Consider the following 8502-nt stretch of genomic DNA (forward strand, 5'->3'; position numbering starts at 1 on the left):
GGCTAGGAATTGTATGTACACACTACTGCAGGAATATTAATCATAAACACATGCAAATGTTTATATATGTTTATATATGAAATGTAAAAGTTAATATACAAATGTAAAGAAACAGTTTTCTAGTGGCTCAAATTTAGAATATCTTGAATGACCTGACTTGAAACACTGGTATCAGTTATTTAAGGAAGTTTCATAAAACAGTTGCTACAATAATCAAATAAAATCCTTAAAAATTACTTTTCTTCATGGTTAATCCAATGGTGTCCTAAATTGGTCATCACAGCAAGTTAAAAATTATTTTTAAGTAAATATAGATTCATAGGAAGTTACCAAGACAGCGTAGAGAGGTTCTAGGTAACTCTCTCCCATTTTCCCCTGTAGTAACCTCTAATATAATTATAGAACAATATCAAAACTGGGAATTTTACATTGGTGTGATGTTTGTGTCATTTCATTATGTGTGGTGTGCACCCACTGCCACGATCCAGACTCAGAGCTGTCCCATCACTCAAAGATCTCCATATTCTCCCCTTTAGAGTCACATCCCTCTTCCCAGCACCCCTCTCTTCTAATTTCTTTCCGGTCTCTGAAATTCTGTCATTGTGAGAATGGTGTATCAATAAAATAATACAGTCTGTGACCTCTTGAGTTCTATCTACGTCGTGTGTACCAAGAGTTTGCATCTTTATATTGCCGAGTAGGTTTCCATTATACAGGTGTGCCATGGTTTGCTTAAACTCATCATCTACTGAGGGGCATTTATGTTGCTTCCATTTTTTGGCTATCGTAAATATAGCTGGTGTAACTGAACATATACAGGTTTTTACTCAAGCCCTAAATGTTCATTTCTGTCAGGCAAACACCCTGGAGAGCCATTGCTGGGTCATAGGTATTTGTATGTTTAGTTTTATAAGAAACTGCCAAACTATTTTCCAGATTGGCTGTACTATTTTATTTATTTTTTTCAGACTTTTTATTTATTTATTACAGACAGAGATCACAAGTAGGCAGAGAAGCAGGCAGAGAGGGAGGAAAGGAAGCAGGCTCCCTGCTGAGCAGAGACCCTGGGATCATGACCTGAGCCAAAGGCAGAGGCTTTAACCCATGAGCCACACAGATGTCCCTATACCACTTTAAATTACCACCAGAAGTGTATGAATGATCCAGTTTCTTCACATCCTTTGTCTCTGTTTTTTATTGCCACTATTTATTTTAGCTGTTCTAATAGCTGTGTAATGGTATATCGTAGTTTCAGCCTGCATTTCCCTAATGACTAGTGATACTAGACATATCTCCATATTCTTATTTGACATTTGCATATTCTTATATAGAGAAAATGTTTTCTCATGTGTTTTCCCCATTTTCTAATTGGATTGCTTTGTTCTTTTAGTGTTGAAATTTCAGAGTTCTTTACATATTCTAGCTGTGAGTCTTTTGCCAGATATGTGACTTGCAAATATTTTATCCTATTCTGTAGCCATTTGTCTTTTCATTCTCTTATAAAGGTCGTTTGCAGAACCAAGTATTTAATGATGATGCAGTCGACCTTATAAATTTTTCCTTTTATAGTGAGCTTTGTGTATCATATCTAAGAGTTCTTCACCATGCCCAAGGTCCTTAAGATTTTCTTCTGTGTTATGTCCTACAAGTTTTATAGTTCTATTTTTTATATTTAAGTCTGTGATCCATTTCTGAGCTAATTTTGTTTAAGGCGTGAGGTTAGATAAAGGTTCATTATGTAGTCTATGGATATCCAATTACACCAGCACCATTTGCTGACCCTTCCTTCAATGGCTTTAGCAATTTCAGAGCATAGACAGTGACCGAAGCATAAACAAGTAGAGGAGAAGCCCGAGACAAAAGTAGGGGTCAAATTATGAGCCATAGATCATAATCAGTATTTTTTTTAAATCAGTGATGAGCTTCTGGATGGTCTTAAATAGGAAAGTGGCTTAATTGATTTACATTTTTTTAAAGGTCATCCTGGTTGCCATGTGAACAATCTCATGTAAGGAGAAGAAAAGCAGTAGAGAAACCAGTTAGGAGGCAATTAGAGCAACCCCCTGAACACAAGCCTGAATTTGATAATTTCTTATGATGTTATATTGGGCATTAATTCACAATCCCCTACCCCCTCCACCTATACACACGAGAAACACATTTGGAAATGATGCTCAGAGATCCAACCAATGTCTTGTAATAGATGCTGTGCAGCTTATCTGCAAATCCCAGCCATAGCTGTAATTCCAGTCCTTTCTCTTCCACTCAGTGAAGCATGTGAAGATGGGTGTGAGTCACAGTGATTCTACTATAAGAAAACTAATACTTTATTGCAAAGTATTTTATGACCAGTTAATTATGACACACTTCACAACTGATTCAGATAAACTTGTATTCCTCTCTATGGTTAATCATTCAAAAAAGACTCAAAAAACCAAAAATTTGAGAAACCAAAATTAGATTGCTCACAGTATTTCAAGAATATATTCATTGCATATGTTTTTTAATTAAACACTCCTTAAACATCTGATATATGATTTTTTCATCTCTGATACAATGTTCAGGTAAAATTCTATTTTCCAGGTCTAAGGATATCACCAAATACACACATTCCCAATGAGGCCACATAGTCACAGTCAATATTTCCCCTCCCACACACCTTACTGAGAGATTTTGGTAAATTAATCCAGTTTCAAAAAAATAAAAATAATTTATTAAGTGATAATTGACTTTGGGCACCTGCATGACTCAGAGGGTTAAGGATCTGCCTTTGGCTCAGGTCATGATCCCAGCATCCTGGGATGGAGCCCTGCATCAGGCTCCCTGTTCAGTGGAAAGTCTTTTTCTCCCTCTCCTTCTGCAGCTCTCCCTGCTCATTCTCTCTCTCTCTGTTTCAAATAAATAAATGAAATCCAAAAAGAGAGAGAGAGAGAACTGACTTGAACAAATACTAAAGTGAATAAAAATATTTGCTAGCCAAATGATATCTGGAGGTGGAGAAAGGTGGTATATAACTCTACAAATATTTGGTGAGCCTAAAAATTTGGCAAAGAGATATTTTTTTTTTAATTAATTTTTTATTTTTTATAAACATATGTTTTTATCCCCAGGGGTACAGGTCTGTGAATCACCAGGTTTACACACTTCACAGCACTCACCAAAGCACATACCCTCCCCAATGTCCATAATCCCGACCCCTTCTCCCAAACCCCCTCCCCCCAGCAACCCTCAGTTTGTTTTGTGAGATTAAGAGTCACTTATGGTTTGTCTCCCTCCCAATCCCATCTTGTTTCATTGATTCTTCTCCTACCCACTTAAGCCCCCATGTTGCATCACCACTTCCTCATATCAGGGAGATCATATGATAGTTGTCTTTCTCTGCTTGACTTATTTCGCTAAGCATGATACGCTCTAGTTCCATCCATGTTGTCCCAAATGGCAAGATTTCATTTCTTTTGATGGCTGCATAGTATTCCATTGTGTATATATACCACATCTTCTGGATCCATTCATCTGTTGATGGACATCTAGGTTCTTTCCATAGTTTGGCTATTGTGGACATTGCTGCTATAAACATTCGGGTGCATGTGCCCCTTTGGATCACTATGTTTGTATCCTTAGGGTAAATACCCAATAGTGCAATTGCTGGGTCATAGGGCAGTTCTATTTTCAACATTTTGAGGAACCTCCATGCTGTTTTCCAGAGTGGCTGCACCAGCTTGCATTCCCACCAACAGTGTAGGAGGGTTCCCCTTTCTCCGCATCCTCGCCAGCATCTGTCATTTCCTGACTTGATGATTTTAGCCATTCTGACTGGTGTGAGGTGATATCTCATTGTGGTTTTGATTTGTATTTCCCTGATGCCGAGTGATATGGAGCACTTTTTCATGTGTCTGTTGGCCATCTGGATGTCTTCTTTGCAGAAATGTCTGTTCATGTCCTCTGCCCATTTCTTGATTGGATTATTTGTTCTTTGGGTGTTGAGTTTGTTAAGTTCTTTATAGATTCTGGACACTAGTCCTTTATCTGATATGTCGTTTGCAAATATCTTCTCCCATTCTGTCAGTTGTCTTTTGATTTTGTTAACTGTTTCCTTTGCTGTGCAAAAGCTTTTGATCTTGATGAAATCCCAATAGTTCATTTTTGCCCTTGCTTCCCTTGCCTTTTGCGTTGTTCCTAGGAAGATGTTGCTGCAGCAGAGGTCAAAGAGGTTGCTGCCTGTGTTCTCCTCAAGGATTTTGATGGATTCCTTTCGCACATTGTGGTCCTTCATCCATTTTGAGTCTATTTTTGTGTGTGGTGTAAGGAAATGGTCCAATTTCATTTTTCTGCATGTGGCTGTCCAATTTTCCCAGCACCATTTATTGAAGAGGCTGTCTTTTTTCCATTGGACATTCTTTCCTGCTTTGTCGAAGATTAGTTGACCATAGAGTTGAGGGTCTATTTCTGGGCTCTCTATTCTGTTCCATTGATCTATGTGTCTGTTTTTGTGCCAGTACCATGCTGTCTTGATGATGACAGCCTTGTAATAGAGGTTGAAGTCCGGAATTGTGATGCCACCAACGTTGGCTTTCTTTTTCAATATCCCTTTGGCTATTCGAGGTCTTTTCTGGTTCCATATAAATTTTAGCATTATTTGTTCCATTTCTTTGAAAAAGATGGATGGTACTTTGATAGGAATTGCATTAAATGTTTAGATTGCTTTAGGTAGCATAGACATTTTCACAATATTTATTCTTCCAATCCAGGAGCATGGAACATTTTTCCATTTCTTTGTGTCTTCCTCAATTTCTTTCATGAGTACTTTATAGTTTTCTGAGTATAGATTCTGTGCCTCTTTGGTTAGGTTTATTCCTAGGTATCTTATGGTTTTAGGTGCAATTGTAAATGGGATTGACTCCTTAATTTCTCTTTCTTCTGTCTTGTTGTTGGTGTAGAGAAATGCAACTGATTTCTGTGCATTGATTTTATATCCTGACACTTTACTGAATTCCTGTATAAGTTCTAGCAGTTTTGGAGTGGAGTCTTTTGGGTTTTCCACATATAGTATCATATCATCTGCGAAGAGTGATAATTTGACTTCTTCTTTGCCGATTTGGATGCCTTTAATTTCCTTTTGTTGTCTGATTGCTGAGGCTAGGACCTCTAGTACTATGTTGAATAGCAGTGGTGATAATGGACATCCCAGCCGTGTTCCTGACCTTAGCGGAAAAGCTTTCAGTTTTTCTCCATTGAGAATGATATTTGCGGTGGGTTTTTCATAGATGGCTTTGATGATATTGAGGTATGTGCCCTCTATCCCTACACTTTGAAGAGTTTTGATCAGGAAGGGATGCTGTACTTTGTCAAATGCTTTTTCAGCATCTATTGAGAGTATCATATGGTTCTTGTTCTTTCTTTTATTGATGTGTTGTATCACATTGACTGATTTGCGGATGTTGAACCAACCTTGCAGCCCTGGAATAAATCCCACTTGGTCGTGGTGAATAATCTTTTTAATGTACTGTTGAATCCTATTGGCTAGTATTTTGTTGTGTATTTTCGCATCTGTGTTCATCAAGGATATTGGTCTATAGCTTTCTTTTTTGGTGGGATCCTTGTCTGGTTTTGGGATCAAGGTGATGCTGGCCTCATAAAATGAGTTTGGAAGTTTTCCTTCCATTTCTATTTTTTGGAACAGTTTCAGGAGAATAGGAATTAGTTCTTCTTTAAATGTTTGGTAGAATTCCCCCGGGAAGCCGTCTGGCCCTGGGCTTTTGTTTGTTTTGAGATTTTTAATGACTGTTTCAATCTCCTTACTGGTTATGGGTCTGTTCAGGCTTTCTATTTCTTCCTGGTTCAGTTGTGGTAGTTTATATGTTTCTAGGAATGCGTCCATTTCTTCCAGATTGTCAAATTTATTGGTGTAGAGTTGTTCATAGTATGTTCTTATAATAGTTTGTATTTCTTTGGTGTTAGTTGTGATCTCTCCTCTTTCATTCATGATTTTATTTATTTGGGTCCTTTCTCTTTTCTTTTTGATAAGTCGGGCCAGGGGTTTATCAATTTTATTAATTCTTTCAAAGAACCAGCTCCTAGTTTCGTTGATTTGTTCTATTGTTTTTTTGGTTTCTATTTCATTGATTTCTGCTCTGATCTTTATGATTTCTCTTCTCCTGCTGGGCTTAGGGTTTCTTTCTTGTTCTTTCTCCAGCTCGTTTAGGTGTAGGGTTAGGTTGTGTACCTGAGACCTTTCTTGTTTCTTGAGAAAGGCTTGTACCGCTATATATTTTCCTCTCAGGACTGCCTTTGTTGTGTCCCACAGATTTTGAACCGTTGTATTTTCATTATCATTTGTTTCCATGATTTTTTTCAATTCTTCTTTAATTTCCCGGTTGACCCATTCATTCTTTAGAAGGATGCTGTTTAGTCTCCATGTATTTGGGTTCTTTCCAAACTTCCTTTTGTGGTTGAGTTCTAGCTTTAGAGCATTGTGGTCTGAAAAAATGCAGGGAATGATCCCAATCTTTTGATACCGGTTGAGTCCTGATTTAGGACCGAGGATGTGATCTATTCTGGAGAATGTTCCATGTGCACTAGAGAAGAATGTGTATTCTGTTGCTTTGGGATGAAATATTCTGAATATATCTGTGATGTCCATCTGGTCCAGTGTGTCGTTTAAGGCCTTTATTTCCTTGCTGATCTTTTGCTTGGATGATCTGTCCATTTCAGTGAGGGGAGTCTTAAAGTCCCCTACTATTATTGTATTATTGTTGATGTGTTTCTTTGATTTTGTTATTAATTGGTTTATATAGTTGGCTGCTCCCACATTGGGGGCAGGGATATTTAAAATTGTTAGATCTTCTTGTTGGACAGACCCTTTGAGTATGATATAGTGTCCTTCCTCATCTCTTATTATAGTCTTTGGCTTAAAATCTAATTGATCTGATATAAGGATTGCCACTCCTGCTTTCTTCTGATGTCCATTAGCATGGTAAATTCTTTTCCACCCCCTCACTTTAAATCTGGAGGTGTCTTCAGGCTTAAAATGAGTTTCTTGGAGGCAACATATAGATGGGTTTTGTTTTTTTATCCATTCTGATACCCTGTGTCTTTTGACAGGGGCATTTAGCCCATTAACATTCAGGGTAACTATTGAGAGATATGAATTTAGTGCCATTGTATTGCCTGTAAGGTGACTATTACTGTATATGGTCTCTGTTCCTTTCTGATCTACCACTTGTAGGCTCTCTCTTTGCTTAGAGGACCCCTTTCAATATTTCCTGTAGAGCTGGTTTGGTATTTGCAAATTCTTTCAGTTTTTGTTTGTCCTGGAAGCTTTTAATCTCTCCTTCTATTTTCAATGATAGCCTGGCTGGATATAGTATTCTTGGCTGCATGTTTTTCTCGTTTAGTGCTCTGAAAATATCATGCCAGCTCTTTCTGGCCTGCCAGGTCTCTGTGGATAAGTCAGCTGCCAATCTAATATTTTTACCATTGTATGTTACAGACTTCTTTTCCCGGGCTGCTTTCAGGATTTTCTCTTTGTCACTGAGACTTGTAAATTTTACTATTAGGTGACGGGGTGTGGGCCTATTCTTATTGATTTTGAGGGGTATTCTCTGAACCTCCTGAATTTTGATGCTCGTTCCCTTTGCCATATTGGGGAAATTCTCCCCAATAATTCTCTCCAGTATACCTTCTGCTCCCCTCTCTCTTTCTTCTTCTTCTGGAATCCCAATTATTCTAATGTTGTTTCGTCTTATGGTGTCACTTATCTCTCGAATTCTCCCCTCGTGGTCCAGTAGCTGTTTGTCCCTCTTTTGCTCAGCTTCTTTATTCTCTGTCATTTGGTCTTCTATATCACTAATTCTTTCTTCTGCCTCATTTATCCTAGAAGTGAGAGCCTCCATTTTTGATTGCACCTCATTAATAGCTGTTTTGATTTCAACTTGGTTTGATTTTAGTTCTTTTATTTCTCCAGAAAGGGCTTTTATATCTCCCGAGAGGGTTTCTCTAATATCTTCCGTGCCTTTTTCGAGCCCGGCTAGAACCTTGACAATTGTCATTCTGAACTCTAGATCTGACATATTACCAATGTCTGTATTGATTAGGTCCCTAGCCTTCGGTTCTGCCTCTTGTTCTTTTTTTTGTGTTGAATTTTTCCGTCTTGTCATTTTGTCCAGATAAGAGTATATGAAGGGGCAAGTAAAATACTAAAAGGGTGGCAACAACCCCAGGAAAAAATGCTTTAACCAAATTAGAAGAGATACAAAATCGTGAGGGGGGAGAAAGGGGATAAAAAGAGGTTCAAAAAGGAAGAACGAAAAAAAAAGAAAAAAGAAAAAAAAAAGAAAAGAAAAGAATTTAAAAAAAAAAAGAAAACACCTAAGAAAAATGTAAAAAAGAAAAAATATATATATTAGATAAACTAGTAAAAAATCGTTAAAAAAGAAAAAGGTAACAGTTTAAAAAAAAAAAATTTTACCTGAAGGTGAGAAAAAAAAAAACAAAAAATGAAAA

The 8502-nt window shown here is 37.5% G+C and overlaps 1 non-coding gene across 1 annotated transcript; it reads right to left on the minus strand.

Moving 5' to 3' along the window:
- Positions 1-221: 221 nt before the first annotated feature.
- On the minus strand, positions 222-286 carry LOC116581731. The gene has a single exon (XR_004282204.1). It is a non-coding gene; the product is annotated as a small nucleolar RNA SNORD58 (small nucleolar RNA).
- Between the last annotated feature and the right edge of the window lie 8216 nt (positions 287-8502).

The sequence above is a fragment of the Mustela erminea genome, chromosome 1, assembly GCF_009829155.1.
Source record: "Mustela erminea isolate mMusErm1 chromosome 1, mMusErm1.Pri, whole genome shotgun sequence".
Classification (NCBI taxonomy): Eukaryota; Metazoa; Chordata; class Mammalia; order Carnivora; family Mustelidae; genus Mustela; species Mustela erminea.